The sequence below is a fragment of the Lagopus muta genome, chromosome 7, assembly GCF_023343835.1.
Source record: "Lagopus muta isolate bLagMut1 chromosome 7, bLagMut1 primary, whole genome shotgun sequence".
Taxonomy (NCBI): Eukaryota; Metazoa; Chordata; class Aves; order Galliformes; family Phasianidae; genus Lagopus; species Lagopus muta.
Genome location: NC_064439.1, coordinates 51432752 through 51451141, shown reverse-complemented (window position 1 = coordinate 51451141; position 18390 = coordinate 51432752). Strand labels below are relative to the sequence as shown.

At 42.4% G+C, this 18390-nt stretch overlaps 1 long non-coding RNA gene across 1 annotated transcript in view; it reads right to left on the bottom strand.

The window, feature by feature from the left end:
* Positions 1 to 14227: 14227 nt before the first annotated feature.
* LOC125695903 (uncharacterized) overlaps positions 14228 to 18390 on the bottom strand; it is a 40464-nt gene continuing 36301 nt past the window's right edge. Inside the window, exon 4 of the long non-coding RNA XR_007378089.1 lies at positions 14228 to 14331. This is a non-coding gene — a long non-coding RNA (uncharacterized LOC125695903). The remainder of the gene's footprint in view (positions 14332 to 18390) is intronic.

Genomic DNA, 18390 nt, shown 5'->3' with positions numbered 1-18390 from the left:
CGTATATGTACACTCGGCGACGTCCAAAGCGCTCCTTTCCGATGTGCGGAGAAGAGCCGGCAACTCGGAGAAAAGCTGCCGGCGACAGTCGCCCTTCTCGGCGACGGAGGAACACGACACCGCGGCTGGAGGCTGAAAGCGGCATTCGCCGATAAGCGCGACTTCTCGGGCAGCAACGGCAAACGCTCCGGAGCGCTTCAGCGCGAGTGCCACTTCCGAGCCGGCAGAGCGAAGTCGTGCCGTTCTGAAGCCGAGAACGTCCGAATTCAGCCTGCTGCCGTTCCTCCGGAGGGGGGTATTTTCTGCGCAGTGCAGAAAGGATCTCTCCCGACTTCTTCGAATGTGCTCCCTGGGAGCACAGCATCTGTCGCTCCTCGAATCTCCAGCTGCCTCTTTAAGAGAGGCTTTTCACTTCTACCCTTGTGTCACAGAACACAGAAGTGGAGCCACAGAGAACCACACTGCAAAGAGTTGTGGCTTGAAATGAAGGTGCGGTCTCAACATTCAGAGCCAGGCGTAGTGCATTCTGCGTATATGTACACTCGGCGACGTCCAAAGCGCTCCTTTCCGATGTGCGGAGAAGAGCCGGCAACTCGGAGAAAAGCTGCCGGCGACAGTCGCCCTTCTCGGCGACGGAGGAACACGACACCGCGGCTGGAGGCTGAAAGCGGCATTCGCCGATAAGCGCGACTTCTCGGGCAGCAACGGCAAACGCTCCGGAGCGCTTCAGCGCGAGTGCCACTTCCGAGCCGGCAGAGCGAAGTCGTGCCGTTCTGAAGCCGAGAACGTCCGAATTCAGCCTGCTGCCGTTCCTCCGGAGGGGGTTATTTTCTGCGCAGTGCAGAAAGGATCTCTCCCGACTTCTTCGAATGTGCTCCCTGGGAGCACAGCATCTGTCGCTCCTCGAATCTCCAGCTGCCTCTTTAAGAGAGGCTTTTCACTTCTACCCTTGTGTCACAGAACACAGAAGTGGAGCCACAGAGAACCACACTGCAAAGAGTTGTGGCTTGAAATGAAGGTGCGGACTCAACATTCAGAGCCAGGCGTAGTGCATTCTGCGTATATGTACACTCGGCGACGTCCAAAGCGCTCCTTTCCGATGTGCGGAGAAGAGCCGGCAACTCGGAGAAAAGCTGCCGGCGACAGTCGCCCTTCTCGGCGACGGAGGAACACGACACCGCGGCTGGAGGCTGAAAGCGGCATTCGCCGATAAGCGCGACTTCTCGGGCAGCAACGGCAAACGCTCCGGAGCGCTTCAGCGCGAGTGCCACTTCCGAGCCGGCAGAGCGAAGTCGTGCCGTTCTGAAGCCGAGAACGTCCGAATTCAGCCTGCTGCCGTTCCTCCGGAGGGGGTTATTTTCTGCGCAGTGCAGAAAGGATCTCTCCCGACTTCTTCGAATGTGCTCCCTGGGAGCACAGCATCTGTCGCTCCTCGAATCTCCAGCTGCCTCTTTAAGAGAGGCTTTTCACTTCTACCCTTGTGTCACAGAACACAGAAGTGGAGCCACAGAGAACCACACTGCAAAGAATTGTGGCTCGAAATTCCATAGTTATTCGGTGTGGAGAGGTTGCTCTCACACCAGCAAAAAAACCAAACCAAACAAACAGAAAACCAAACCAAACACCTCTCAGGTGTATGTTGGCACATTGGAAGGATGTTGCAGGAGGGCCATCAAATAAGAAAAGGCCACTAAATGAGAAACTAGGAACAGAAATGGAATAAAGGGACCAGTTTTCTAATTGAGTACCCTAATCAGGAGAGACCAAGTGCTGGGTGTTTGTGGAAGTTGAAGACTTGCGCGGTTTGATCTGTGGATTTTGAAAGGAAGGAGAGAAACTGTTTTGGTGGTCTAAGAAAGGTAATTGTTACAGGTATACAGAAGTAGAATGGAGGGTATGTGGAAGTGTAACTGAGGGTACGACAAAGGAAGAAGGGTTAAAGAGAAAGTGAGTTAATCTGTGCTGGTGTGAGAGCAACCCTCCACACCGTTTCCCCGCTAGCAGAACTTGGTGTGAGAGAGTGAGCTGCAGACGGAGACTTCTGCTGTAAACAACATTACTTGCAAAGGGGGAGGTGAGAGGACAGGGCACTGGAAGTGAGACTAGGCTCTGCAGAGAGAATCCCAGTGTTGGTACTGGGAGCCTCTGGAGAAGAGGAGGTAACCTGGGAATAACAGCGGCTGTTAGTGTCACGGCACTGGAGTAGGGCCGTAGGACACAGGGATCCACTCAGAGAGGCATGGGGAGTGGGGGGTGGGGGGGGAGGAAGGGGGTGGGGGGAGGTGTGGAAGAGCCCAGAGAGGGCTCCGCCCCATTGGAATGAAAGTAATCTTAAATTACTGAGAAAGAGGGAGCAATTTCTGGTTGCATAGATGAAGGATGGGAATTTGGGAAGTCTACCCTAGCAGTTCTTTTGGTTAAATTACAGCTAGGGGAGCAGGATAAAGAAGTCTACCTTTCCTGGGTACGGGTGCCTCTTCCTGCCCGTAGATGATTTTGTAACAACAGAAGCAGCTAATCCCAATAAAAAAACAAACTAACTAACAAATACACAAACAAACAAATAAATGAATGGCTTACTTTTTGGGATTAATTGAATATGGCCTGAGAAAACAAGAAGGAATAAATACATGCCTGCACTTACCAGGTGACTCTGGCAAGAAATTAAATAGAACTGAAATTAAGGATCAAACAATATTAACTGAAGGAGAATTGTAAATCTGCCTTTAACACAAACAGGGAAAACCAAGTTTATAACCCCCAGAGACAGAAAGAGCAATATTTCATCAAAAACCTCTGGCAAACACCTGGAGAACACCTCCACAATTGCAAGTGCTTCTCTTGAATCAGACACTGATGCATTGTTTCACAAAAGCAAGGTCCACATTCCCACTAGTGTTCTGCTTTCTCATTTTATGTTTTAGTCATACATTACAAAGAAGCTTTGTTACTCATATATACTGACTGAGGACATATTATCTTCAGCCCAAGACAATGACTCTTCAGCTCATGCCACCCAGGCAAGCCAGATGATTGGTGATGCTGAGAAGGCTCAGGAACATTCTTTCTTTAAACAGGACAAAGTCCATTCAAACTTTGGCAAAATTCAAGCTTTGTATTTATTTACACAGTGATATTTTTGGAATATGGATCAACGAAATAAATAAGTCCCATTCTTGCAAAACCTGTTGCTGGTTCCATTGCACTCTTCTGGAAATGCGCACAGACAGAAATGAAATTCAGGAAGATTCCTGTGTTGCATGCAGGAGATGTTCACTGCAGTGATCGTGGGAGAGAGCTGTCTTTAGAAAACTGTCATGTTAATTCACAAAGCATATCAAGAACAAGACAGCACCACAGCTGAGAAACAAGGGTGTTTTTTCCTAAGACAGATAAGATTTCAAGAGAAGAGGCTGCTTTCCACAAAGCAGAGAATTTTATTTATTTATTTATTTATTTATTTATTTATTTATTTATTTATTTATTTGTTAATTTATTTATTAACTAGTAAATAGAACTGGATATATCCACAGCCCATAACAATTCATGGAATTCCTTTGTTGTTCTTTCATACCCCTACAAGGCTTGGCAAAGATGCCCAATGCATAATCAAATATGGAAAAGCTGCAGTTAGGTTTGTCACAGGAAGCAAGCTTCTGAAGTCCCTGCAACAGGATAGTACATAAGTGCCGTTTCCAGTAATGAAGGGAATCCCAACAAGAGTTGTTAGTACCAATAAATGACAATAGATGGCACCAGAGACCATGAAATACTCATCTTGCTGCTTCTCACTGCAGAAACGGCATTTCATTCGCACGGTAAGTCCGATACTTTGAGAGAACTACTTAAAGAGACGGTCGGCCTGTTGGATTCAGAATATGAGAATATAACCCCCCGAGCCTGGCCCTGTCTGCACTCCCATAGATATGGGCACTCTTCATGCATATTTATGATGAGCCAGAACTCACCTTCTCTTCACTCCTGCACTGCTGGGCTTATTGTAATCTTCATTGAGTGACGTATGTTGCAAAACACTAGGCAAATGTAACCTACCAAGCACCAGAAGAGAGCTAGACGAGTTTCTGTCCCCTACAAAACTCCTTCGGCATGAACATATTGTCATAACATAGAACATATGTTATAACATATATGTTATGGAATATTGCTTTGGCCGGTTTCATTAGGATTACACGCTGCACTGAATTTGTGATTTCCACTCTCTTACACTGGTATCTCCAGAGCCCTTCTCTTGTGGTGTCTTTTTAATTTTCTCCAAGAATCACTGTTTGTGTATATACGCTCTAGTGAACTAGGGCTTCAACTGGGATCAGCAGCACTAGATATTGAAATGCGTTGTCAAAATTTCCTTGCATTGTAACTTCAAATACTCAGGTAATTGTAATGGTATCTTGGTAAGCGTTGGAAATATCCAAATAATTTTCTGGGACGGTAGCTCTGATCAAGCAGATTTTATTTGCAATTGCAATAGTGGGCCTCCAGCAGGCAGAGGAGTTGCTAAGTTGGGATAAAATGCGAAGAAGATGTTATGATTTGCCAAATGAAATCAAATCATTTATGGAGTCAAAAAAGAAATATAGTTGCTCAAGGTGAAGATGAGACAGGGCTTACCTAGTTAGCCTCATTACCTTTTTGGCAGTAGGTACATATGTGAGCAACCTGTTTTCAAAGATGCATCACAGACACCTGGAGAACTCCTTCACAATTGCAAGTGCTTCTCTTGAATCAGACACTGATGCATTCGTTTCACAAAAGCAAGGTCCACATTCCCACTAGTGTTCTGCTTTCTCATTTTATGTTTTAGTCATACATTACAAAGAAGCTTTGTTACTCATATATACTGACTGAGGACATATTATCTTCAGCCCAAGACAATGACTCTTCAGCTCATGCCACCCAGGCAAGCCGGATGATTGGTGATGCTGAGAAGGCTCAGGAACATTCTTTCTTTAAACAGGACAAAGTCCATTCAAAGTTCAAAACTCGGCAAAATTCAAGCTTCATATTTATTTACTCCATAATATTTTTGGAATATGGATCAACAAAATAAATACATTCCATTGCACTCTTCTGGAAATGCGCACAGACAGAAATGAAATTCAGGAAGATTCCTGTGTTGCATGCAGGAGATATTCACTGCAGCGATCGTGGGAGAGAGCTGTCTTTGGAAAACTGTCATGTTAATTCACAAAGCATATCAAGAACAAGACAGCACCACAGCTGAGAAACAAGGGTGTTTTTTCCTAAGACAGATAAGATTTCAAGAGAAGAGGCTGCTTTCCACAAAGCAGAGAATTTTATTTATTTATTTATTTATTTATTTTTTAATTAGTAAGCAGAACTGGATATATCCACAGCCCATAACAATTCATGGAATTCCTTTGTTGTTCTTTCATACCCCTACAAGGCTTGGCAAAGATGCCCAATGCATAATCAAATATGGAAAAGCTGCAGTTAGGTTTGTCACAGGAAGCAAGCTTCTGAAGTCCCTGCAACAGGATAGTACATAAGTGCCGTTTCCAGTAATGAAGGGAATCCCAACAAGAGTTGTTAGTACCAATAAATGACAATAGATGGCACCAGAGACCATGAAATACTCATCTTGCTGCTTCTCACTGCAGAAACGGCATTTCATTCGCACGGTAAGTCCGATACTTTGAGAGAACTGCTTAAAGAGACGATCGGCCTGTTGGATTCAGAATATGAGAATATAACCCCCCGAGCCTGGCCCTGTCTGCACTCCCATAGATATGGGCACTCTTCATGCATATTTATGATGAGCCAGAACTCACCTTCTCTTCACTCCTGCACTGCTGGGCTTATTGTAATCTTCATTGAGTGACGTATGTTGCAAAACACTAGGCAAATGTAACCTACCAAGCACCAGAAGAGAGCTAGACGAGTTTCTGTCCCCTACAAAACTCCTTCGGCATGAACATATTGTCATAACATAGAACATATGTTATAACATATATGTTATGGAATATTGCTTTGGCCGGTTTCATTAGGATTACACGCTGCACTGAATTTGTGATTTCCACTCTCTTACACTGGTATTTCCAGAGCCCTTCTCTTGTGGTGTCTTTTTAATTTTCTCCAAGAATCACTGTTTGTGTATATACGCTCTAGTGAACTAGGGCTTCAACTGGGATCAGCAGCACTAGATATTGAAATGCGTTGTCAAAATTTCCTTGCATTGTAACTTCAAATACTCAGGTAATTGTAATGGTATCTTGGTAAGCGTTGGAAATATCCAAATAATTTTCTGGGACGGTAGCTCTGATCAAGCAGATTTTATTTGCAATTGCAATAGTGGGCCTCCAGCAGGCAGAGGAGTTGCTAAGTTGGGATAAAATGCGAAGAAGATGTTATGATTTGCCAAATGAAATCAAATCATTTATGGAGTCAAAAAAGAAATATAGTTGCTCAAGGTGAAGATGAGACAGGGCTTACCTAGTTAGCCTCATTACCTTTTTGGCAGTAGGTACATATGTGAGCAACCTGTTTTCAAAGATGCATCACAGACACCTGGAGAACTCCTTCACAATTACAAGTGCTTCTCTTGAATCAGACACTGATGCATTCGTTTCACAAAAGCAAGGTCCACATTCCCACTAGTGTTCTGCTTTCTCATTTTATGTTTTAGTCATACATTACAAAGAAGCTTTGTTACTCATATATACTGACTGAGGACATATTATCTTCAGCCCAAGACAATGACTCTTCAGCTCATGCCACCCAGGCAAGCCGGATGATTGGTGATGCTGAGAAGGCTCAGGAACATTCTTTCTTTAAACAGGACAAAGTCCATTCAAAGTTCAAAACTCGGCAAAATTCAAGCTTCATATTTATTTACTCCATAATATTTTTGGAATATGGATCAACAAAATAAATACATTCCATTACACTCTTCTGGAAATGCGCACAGACAGAAATGAAATTCAGGAAGATTCCTGTGTTGCATGCAGGAGATATTCACTGCAGCGATCGTGGGAGAGAGCTGTCTTTAGAAAACTGTCATGTTAATTCACAAAGCATATCAAGAACAAGACAGCACCACAGCTGAGAAACAAGGGTGTTTTTTCCTAAGACAGATAAGATTTCAAGAGAAGAGGCTGCTTTCCACAAAGCAGAGAATTTTATTTATTTATTTATTTATTTATTTTTTAATTAGTAAGCAGAACTGGATATATCCACAGCCCATAACAATTCATGGAATTCCTTTGTTGTTCTTTCATACCCCTACAAGGCTTGGCAAAGATGCCCAATGCATAATCAAATATGGAAAAGCTGCAGTTAGGTTTGTCACAGGAAGCAAGCTTCTGAAGTCCCTGCAACAGGATAGTACATAAGTGCCGTTTCCAGTAATGAAGGGAATCCCAACAAGAGTTGTTAGTACCAATAAATGACAATAGATGGCACCAGAGACCATGAAATACTCATCTTGCTGCTTCTCACTGCAGAAACGGCATTTCATTCGCACGGTAAGTCCGATACTTTGAGAGAACTGCTTAAAGAGACGATCGGCCTGTTGGATTCAGAATATGAGAATATACCCCCCGAGCCTGGCCCTGTCTGCACTCCCATAGATATGGGCACTCTTCATGCATATTTATGATGAGCCAGAACTCACCTTCTCTTCACTCCTGCACTGCTGGGCTTATTGTAATCTTCATTGAGTGACGTATGTTGCAAAACACTAGGCAAATGTAACCTACCAAGCACCAGAAGAGAGCTAGACGAGTTTCTGTCCCCTACAAAACTCCTTCGGCATGAACATATTGTCATAACATAGAACATATGTTATAACATATATGTTATGGAATATTGCTTTGGCCGGTTTCATTAGGACTACACGCTGCACTGAATTTGTGATTTCCACTCTCTTACACTGGTATCTCCAGAGCCCTTCTCTTGTGGTGTCTTTTTAATTTTCTCCAAGAATCACTGTTTGTGTATATACGCTCTAGTGAACTAGGGCTTCAACTGGGATCAGCAGCACTAGATATTGAAATGCGTTGTCAAAATTTCCTTGCATTGTAACTTCAAATACTCAGGTAATTGTAATGGTATCTTGGTAAGCGTTGGAAATATCCAAATAATTTTCTGGGACGGTAGCTCTGATCAAGCAGATTTTATTTGCAATTGCAATAGTGGGCCTCCAGCAGGCAGAGGAGTTGCTAAGTTGGGATAAAATGCGAAGAAGATGTTATGATTTGCCAAATGAAATCAAATCATTTATGGAGTCAAAAAAGAAATATAGTTGCTCAAGGTGAAGATGAGACAGGGCTTACCTAGTTAGCCTCATTACCTTTTTGGCAGTAGGTACATATGTGAGCAACCTGTTTTCAAAGATGCATCACAGACACCTGGAGAACTCCTTCACAATTGCAAGTGCTTCTCTTGAATCAGACACTGATGCATTCGTTTCACAAAAGCAAGGTCCACATTCCCACTAGTGTTCTGCTTTCTCATTTTATGTTTTAGTCATACATTACAAAGAAGCTTTGTTACTCATATATACTGACTGAGGACATATTATCTTCAGCCCAAGACAATGACTCTTCAGCTCATGCCACCCAGGCAAGCCGGATGATTGGTGATGCTGAGAAGGCTCAGGAACATTCTTTCTTTAAACAGGACAAAGTCCATTCAAAGTTCAAAACTCGGCAAAATTCAAGCTTCATATTTATTTACTCCATAATATTTTTGGAATATGGATCAACAAAATAAATACATTCCATTGCACTCTTCTGGAAATGCGCACAGACAGAAATGAAATTCAGGAAGATTCCTGTGTTGCATGCAGGAGATATTCACTGCAGCGATCGTGGGAGAGAGCTGTCTTTAGAAAACTGTCATGTTAATTCACAAAGCATATCAAGAACAAGACAGCACCACAGCTGAGAAACAAGGGTGTTTTTTCCTAAGACAGATAAGATTTCAAGAGAAGAGGCTGCTTTCCACAAAGCAGAGAATTTTATTTATTTATTTATTTATTTATTTTTTAATTAGTAAGCAGAACTGGATATATCCACAGCCCATAACAATTCATGGAATTCCTTTGTTGTTCTTTCATACCCCTACAAGGCTTGGCAAAGATGCCCAATGCATAATCAAATATGGAAAAGCTGCAGTTAGGTTTGTCACAGGAAGCAAGCTTCTGAAGTCCCTGCAACAGGATAGTACATAAGTGCCGTTTCCAGGTCTTTAAAGACACCAGTTGTCAAGTGAACTAAGGAGATAGGAGCTCCTAAAAAGTCTGCCAATCCAAAAATGAAGATCCTTACTGATCGTATCTGAGCTACTACCTCTAAAAACCACCACTAACTGGCAGATTACATAGTGGGAAAGGTGTTACAGCCATCAGAACAATCAGATACTGGCTAAAGATGAACTGTTGCTAGCTAAGCGCATATTGCTAATTCTCACATTTGCTCATTCTGCACTAGGCCACCGTTAGTCCAAACCAGATAAGGAGTCTAATTTTAGAGCTGGAGATAGTGTAACACTGTTACTAGTTGATACTTGCTATTTCATTGCATTCCAGGATTGTGTACTAAGCAAAAGAACTGCCTCATAGAAGAGAATGACTTATGAATTAGAATGCAGTAGTGATCTTGTTCTTGGTGTTATTATTGCATATGTATACCTGCCTTTGCATTGTTAGTTCTAGAAGATACTGTCTACAGGTATTGCTGACAATTTTCTTCCCCATCACTCTGTATCTCTCATTGTCTTTTTCATAGTTTCCATTGTGTGTTTCCCTTTTCTTGTTCTTCGTTTCTTTTTTCTTTCTTTCTTTCTTTTTTTTTTTTTTAATTTTTGTTTGTCTATCTGTATTGCTGTTGCTTAAGTTTTTGTTTGTTTGTTTGTTTGTTTGTTTGTTTGTTGTTGGGGGTAGGGAGGACAGGGGGGCTTGGGAGGGCTGAGTTGGTTGTTTTAGCTTGGTTGTTCTGTTTGTGTGTCTGCTTCCAAGTGACTTCAGTATATGTCCATCTCAGAAATCTGTTTGTATTATGATCTTTAATGCAAATATGAAAAATATTTACTACAGACACCTTTTCACTGATATTCTGATACTTCACTCAACTAAGGAAACCTCATTATTCTTCAACAGTTCATCTACAAACTGATTAGTAGAGCAGAAGCCACTAGCAGTAACAAACAATTAAGAGGCCATGGCCACCTGATGGAAACCTCATGGTGTTTTGTTTTGGCCAAGGAAAACCAGTTGATTATTTTCAGAACTTGCATAAATAAACAAATAAATAAATAAAAATGATACAAATAAATAGTAATAATAAGTAAAGAAAAGTAAGAGAAGACCATTCAAGCTGCATGAAAATAAAATCAAGGATTCTCACTACCACTGTTGCTGTATTTGTTTATAAAGCCAAGATCATGGCCTCAATCTACTGTGTAAAATTGCATCACTTGACATGCTGTCTTCCTCTACAGAGGGATTAAAAACAGAAATGAAATCTTAGAATCCATTTGAAAATCAATTTTGCTTTATTTCCCTTAACTTCAATAATATAATGAAACCCAATCTTCAGATAAAAGGATGAGTAACATGAGCAAACGTGGATTAATAACTGGTATAACTAAGTGATATTATTCTATAGACTTCAAAGGTGTCTGCCTTCTGAATATCACCAGATTTTACAAACGATCATTCAGATCAACGCTTTAAACGTATGCTATCAAAATAAGCTCAACCAGCTTACAAAAATGACTAGGCATTTTCACTTTCAATAGACACGATTTAAAATGATACCTTTAAAGTAGTGACCAAGCTCGGTGTGGCTTCCATCATTTCTAGCCTCGCTATATTAACTACATCTCAAGAATAAGGATTGCGCTCTTATGGAAAAATTAGGTAGTGAATGTCAGTCTTACTGAGAAGACTAACGGTCATCACTTTATCTAAAAATAGTAAAACATGGATCACACAAATATACGTTTTCTTGTCTGGAAAAAAGCAAGAATTTTCAGAAGGAGCATGAAATCACAAGCAGCATGGATGTTCAGATTTTGTATATTCACAGGCAAAAAAAGAATTCTCATAGAAAATATCCATAGAAAATATGTAATCCTTTATCGCCTTTGGAGAAACTGCATGCATGCAAGAGCAGTTGGTGAATCAGATGCTAGGGGAGTACTGCTTTGTCTTATCCACAAGTCCGTTCTTTCCACTTAAACACAACAACTTCTAAACAGAATTAGGTCATGTTGGAGGAAGATCAAAGAACTGGATTGAGTACCAAAAAACATTCAATGCTGCCAAACTCTTTTAAAACAGCTAAAAGGAAAATATTTGATTTTACTGTACATCAGAAATACTTGAAGGAAAGATATCTTGATACTCTAGGTCATCAAAAGCCCAAAAGGTAAAGCTAAGTTCCAGTGCTACTGATGATACAAAAAATGAAAAATTGTCTTTTGATGCAAATATAAATTACATTACATAAATTACCAAGAAAGATACTGAGCAGGCTCCCACCTAGCATCTGCACTGTAAGCTACACAGTAAAAAGCCAATCAACATCTTCATGCCACTGTCTGGTAAGAAGAATAACCTCCAAAACAACTTCATTGAAAATCTTTTAACTTTCACTAAGATAAACCTTTTATTAAACTGTTTTGAGAGAAAGTGTGTGTGCTCATCCACTAGAAAAAGTGGCTTTTTGCATAAGGGGCTTCTCAAATAAAGCTTATGTACAGTTCAATGAGTGCTTTGAAAATTTAGGCTGTTTAAAATGATTCTGATTTTGTAAGAATCAATTATTATAGAGTCTACACCTCCTGAACAATCGAACTAACATTGTACTCCTAATAAACATCAATGTAATTTGAATCAATACACGTGTTGTACGTTTACACAATCCCAACTCAGCTTTCTGAAACCTTCTTTTGACCTTTCAGATCACAAGAGTATTGCCCTGAGTGCAGGTGTCCAGTTGTGGAAAGGCCTGCCATAATGCTGATGTGTGGTATGAAACTGGGGTGCTAGACACAACTAGTTCCAGTCCACTGCTACTCACTCCTACTGCCCCACAGGACCCATTAGCCAATGAGCAGGCAGCTCAGAGGGAGTGGAGCTCAGAAGAAAGATCCCACAAAAGAGTGGGAACACCTTGTAAGAAGGTCATGGAGAAGGTGCTACGTGCCCCCAGCAACGCTCACCCTGCAGCTCCTGAAGAGCGTATGCTGGATCGGGGAGAGGTGTGAGGAGGAAGGGAAAGCGCAGAGGAGCTACTCTGCAACAGATGAAGGAGTCAGAAACGGAGGGGTGAGGAAGACCTGCTGAGCAGGGAATGGGAAGAATAAATGAAATTTATCTTCCCTAAGTGAAATATGTTTTACTTCTGAGGTAATATTCCCATGGGCTTTCCCCTCTCTCTCTGGCTTTCTGTGGAGGGGGAGTGAGAGAGAGGCTGAGTGAGTGTCTGGTGGCCATAAAATCAACACACCAAATGCACTGTGGCAAAAGCAATATAAAATCAATATACACTGATTAAGTTGACAAGGTACAGTCTCAGCACCTCGATTACTAGGAAGTCAGGTAGATCTTGGTGCATTATACAATAGATGTTCTTACTGATGGTGTCGATCGCCTAAGCTAATTAAGCCTTTGAAGAGAAAGTTGTACAGCTGATTCAACGTGTATGTATGAGGTGTGCTTCAACAGTAACGTCTCCTATTTGATTATATTCGTCCACAATATCAGAGGCCGATGCTGGTGGTGTGACAATAGAGGATGTACCTTCTCAACAGTGTTCCACTACAGGTATATTACATACCTGTATATATACATACGTATATACAGGTGTGTTAGTGTTTAGTGTACTTAGCTAACATTTTGACAGTTACCTGCTTTTTTTTCCTTCCCCCCCCCCAAAACTATTGTTATGATTTTCCAGGATCAAAGAACATCTATCACAATTAATTTTCCATAGATCATTTCTTCTTTTTTTCATCATTTTGCGTTCCCTTACTTTCGGGCTCTGAACCTTGCTTCTACAATGCAAAGGGATTCCAGCCACCACATGCATACAGCCAAGACATTTTAGTGTGAATTAGATACTCAGGCATACACAACCTGTAACCCACGTGCTACGTGTATCCCAACTCAACTTGCACCCCCTACAGCTGTATCTATCATGGCAGCAGCTCTACCTTGATGAGTGGCCAGGCCTAGCCCAGAGTCACAGCAAGGTTTGCAGAGCAGCACTGAAAAATAAAGCAACAGAACTGAGAAAAGCCTGTCACCGGAAGAAAATATTTTCAACAAAGTCACATGGCAAAAGAAGGTAATGACAGTGCTTTCTAACGGGAGATAAGCGCCATAGCAGGTAACCATACAAGGCCATATGACCATACCTAACAGGTAACCATACATAACCTACAAGAACCATAGCAGCAGGTAACAAAGAAAAATTAGCTCACCCCTTCCAGAAACTAGTAACAACTCAAAAGAAGAGCAAACTCAGAGAGATACTGCTCCCTCTGCTGCTAACACTTAAATAAAAGCACCTTTTCCAATCATTGCTTGCACCTGAGCTCCCTGGGAGAGCCTTGACCTCTCCACTAATGTTCAATCATTGGTTCAGGCTGTGAAGGGATGGAGTGCAGCAGAGTTGCCAGGTCACCGCCTGAACCAAAGAGTGAGTAGGTCAGGGCTCAACTCCTGCTGTTTTGGAAACATGAAGTACAACGTGCATCGTGATGCAGGTACAGTACCTATCAATGATGTGATTGACAGGTGATTGTTGCAAGGTGATTGTTGAAAGTCTTCTTATGGTTCTGTTGGAACAGTACTTGATGTTCCTTCTGGAGGCTTCTCTTCTTCAGTTTGGGTTTGGGTTCCCTGGTTCCCAGAATTTCAGCACTCCACCACCTGGTGTCATGACATACCCTCGTAGACACTGAAGCACGCTGAAGTGTTGATGCTCCTACCAGTGATCCTGTGGACTTCACAGCCTCAAGGGGAGTAGTACAGATGTTTAAAAGGTATGAGGAGTGGTGGGTCTGCCTTCAGTGGTAGGGCATGTCCTGGCCTTTGGTACAACATCCTTTGTCCTGTATTTACCTTTGAAGGTCAATATTAATTATTCTGCCATACGTCCCCCATTTTGGAACTGCAAGCAGCTTTCGTGTCTTCTCTATGTGAGAAGTTAGTCCAGAACAAGGTTTTAACTCACTCTACGAATCCTGCCATGGGGCTGTTCTGCCAGTCGTACAAAGAAAATTGTCTTTCTGCTCTGCAGAGTACAATGAACTTTTCATCTTCTCACTTAACAGCTGTATCTTTTAAAGAATAAAAGTAAATATAAAATTAGCGAGGATTCAGTAACAGTAGGTCAGCTATAAATACTTGCAAATGGGAAACATACAGCGAGCATCTTTGGAATTATGACATTACAGCATTCTGATTTTAGGAAAGTTACAATTAAGCTCCGTTTCAATACAACCAACTCTATATTACAAACTCAACAAAAACGTACGGAGGAGCAGAAGTCCTGCTCAGTGCACTTAGTGCCTTTTACACGGTCATTCAGATACAGCATGGTCACAGCTCTGGCCCGGTTCGACCTGGATCCTTGACTAAATGGCACAGGGGGACCCATGGACCCACCCCCTGTGATGGGTCTAAACACAAAACAGCGGCAACGAGCTAAGGGAGAAAATTAATTTACTAGATATTATAGCACAGTGTGAGAGAATGCAATATAGCACAACACAATTGGAATTGTAGCTAATAAATCAAATAAACAGGAGAGAGATTGTCCAAAACTGAAGGCCTTACTCTAATGTTGAAGGTGGGACAGCTAGGGAGCATACACTGCAGAGCCAAGCAGAAATAGAAGTCTCATGACTCCCAGTTTTCTCTTTCCTTCTAAACAGAAAATGGAAATGGAACAGTGAAGTATTCACAGAATCAGTGATTCTGTGATTCCAACTGAAATTCTCTGAAATTACTCCTTTTGTACCTTTGGATGCTCTCAGATCAAATCACTAGGAATCACACCATTTCTTTCCCCAGTAGGACATAAGAATCTAACACCTAGAGAGCTGTATTTTTCAAGACTGTTGTGTTGTAAGCAATTAGGCATCTTCATTTTTTATGTGAAGCTATATTCATTCAACCTGGAGTTTACTTTTAAGTAGTTTAGACCCCACTTCAGAACTTAATCACATGAGTGGCTAAAGGTATTCAGGAAAAGCAGCCTCACCTTTAGGTGAGGGTGGAGCCACTCATGTGATTAAGTTCTGAAGTGGGGTCTAAACTACTTAAAAGTAAACTCCAGGTTGAATGAATATAGCTTCACATAAAAAATGAAGATGCCTATGTGAGAATCCTTCTTAGTTTTTTTTGGCTCAAAGCTTGCTTCCTGAGGTTTTTCTTGAGATAAGACTCTGAGTGACTTGTCAAGGAGGCAACTGATGGGTGCTAACTGTGTGACAATCGATATCGCTTTGGGAACACTTGCAAGCCCCTTCCCCCAGAGCTGCTTGCTCTGTAGAAGAGCGGAAGAGAGTGCTCATCAGTGTTCACTGGCGGAAGATCTGGCTTGTGGCCAAACTGTTCCAGCTAAGTATGGAAGTTTGGGGGATGATACCATTGTATCTTGCGAAGGCAAGATGCAAGTTGGTGCCTCCCTGCTTTCTCTTATCTGCTGGCAAGGCCAGAAAGATAAGAACAAAGGAGGTTCCTGCTGAGATCCCAGAGCCAGAAGCTGCCACCGCAAGGAGAACTGACTCAACCACCTTGGGTTTGAGCTGTCACTCAAAGGAGAGCTGATTTGACCACTTTGGATTTGAGCTGTCACTCCAAAAAGAGCTGACTCAACCACTTTGAAGCATTGAAAAAGGGCCATCATCACCATGGTCGTCGTCGTCATTGGCAACAGGACAACTCTGCCTGATGACCCACCGCTACTGAGGATCAAAAGACTGAACTACGAACCTCGCTGGATCCATGCTGGTGACTATCTCCCTCTTGCTGCCTATAGAGACTCCTTGCTTCTTCTTTTCTATCTTTTCTATCGCCCTCCTTCCCTTCCCCCATTACCCTAATCATAATAGTGTCCGTTCTCCCCTTCCCCATTCCCCCTGATTAAGATTTGTAATAAACTGGTTGGACCAACATTTGAACCGTTGCTTCTTAATCTCACGCCGGGTATATAGATAATAAAAGAACCTCCTCTCCCTCCTATAAATTGGAGCGAGACATTTATTTAATGGCGTAGTCGTTGCAGGATACCCACCGTGAGAGTGTTGTCCTTCCAGATATAGTCTGAAACTTTCTTTGTGTGCACCTCCTGGAGTTGCATGGAGCGATAGTTTTGAAAACTTAGACGTGAGTCCTTCTCCAGGAAGACCGCTCCACATTCTGAAACTTTACAGTTTATGTGTATACCTCTCGGGGACGTATGAATTAATTTTGATTAAGTGTTGTGCCTCCTCGAGAAGACCTCTCTGAATTTTGCGATTTTAAGTATCTTGTAACTTAAGTGTGAAATTTGCATCTTTTTGTGTGCTCCCCTCAGAGAAAGGGAAGAGTGCTTTGAGCATTAGCATTTGAAAAGTGTCTGTTTCCCTGGGGAGATAAGGAGTCACTTGAGCTTTTGAATACCTGCACCTCCTCCTCCCTTAGTGTAGGTCTCTCATTGTATTGAAAAAATGAGCGACAGCATTGCCACCATGAAAAGTGAAGATGTATTATTTGATCTTTTAGAAAAACATGGTGCTCGACCCTCTTTATCAGGTATGGATTGGGCACGACAGAACTGGTATAACTTGCAGAGTGTTTCGGACCGTATTAGTGTTCTGCAAAACAATGCTCGTACCCGAGCTGGAAAAGGAAAGTCGTTTATTTGTGCCGTACTCGGGGCTACTTTAAAAGCAGCCGTGGAGTTCCGAGATGAAAAGCATTCGGCAGAACTCCAAACCATACAAGCACTGCAGGAATCGGTTAGAGTTACACAAGAATTGGTAAAAACTCTGCAGAATCAAATAGGGAACCTTGAGGAACAATTAGAAAGAGAGAAATGTAATTCGGCTTTGTTGCAAATGGCTTTTAAGGAACTGCTAACGTGTAAGCATGCCAGCCATACCGTCACCCATAGTTTGCCTCGAGAAAAAACTTTTCCTCAAGTGGAACTACCAGGAATGAAGGAAAGGCTAGATAAATTAGAAACTCCAATAGCCCCATTGCGTCCTTTGATAAAAACTGAATACACATTCGATAACAGTGAGGATCTAGATCCTCAAATGAATGTTAAAGAAATTCCCTTCTCAGCCACTGAACTAGCAAAAATAAAAAAGGATTTTAGCCGCTCTCCAAAGGAATCAGAGACAGAATATGTATGGAGGGTTAGCCTCACTGGTGGAGACCAGATTCTGTTAACAGAAAAGGAAGCAGAAGGTTATTGGGGACCAGGAGTATTTTTAACTACTGGCAACAGTCGTGCTCCCTGGTCATTAACACAAAGGGCTGCCTATTGGGCAGGTGGTCTCAACCCTTTAGAACGGGGAGACCCTCTTGCCATTATTGGAACAACTGATCAGTTAGTAGAGAGTGTTCAAAAGGCTGCTTGTCTCCAAATGATGTATGATAGAAAGCTGCAGCCACACCATGAATCACCTATGATGATGCCTGTTGATCCTGAGAGAATGACTACTTTAATCAGAGGGCTTCCAGAGTCGTTAAAACCTATAGGTATACAACTGCAAGGAAAAATAGAGGCTATGTCTCAGGGAGAGAGAACCCGGCCAGTGTTAAAAGGAACTGTAACCCCCAACCATCTGCAGTCAGGAAACAAAGCGTGGACGTGGGGAGAAGTTGCCCAAGAGTTAATTAACTATGGAAGGAAATATGGGCCAGTGGTTTCTTCCTCCACTAAATTTGAGCCAAGAGAAGTAAGACTTGCAGCAGTCAGCCTTGCCCCCAGGCCTCCTAGCCCAAAGCTCAGTGGGACTGGAAGGGACTCACTGTCAGTAAAAACAGGTAGGCGAAATATTGATCATAAACGTAATTGTCTCTGGAGACTGGGCTGGCAAAAGGGTGTTCCACGAGATTTGATGAATGGATTACCCACTGTAATGTTAGAGAAATTAGTTAACTCGTGGCCAGAACAAAAGCTCCAGAATCTCGAGGAAAGCAAGACTCCAGGTCCTAGGGTCTCTCCCAAGGAACCTGAACGGCTCTCCAAGCCGTCAGAAAACTGACGTCTTCGCCCCTCCCAAGTGAGCGGGGTGGGGGCGGTGAAGGGTGGATGCATGAGAAAGCTCACAACAAAGGGAAACAAGATCGTCGATTTAACACCTTTTGTTAAAGGTCTCACCACTCTTGCCAGTTATCCC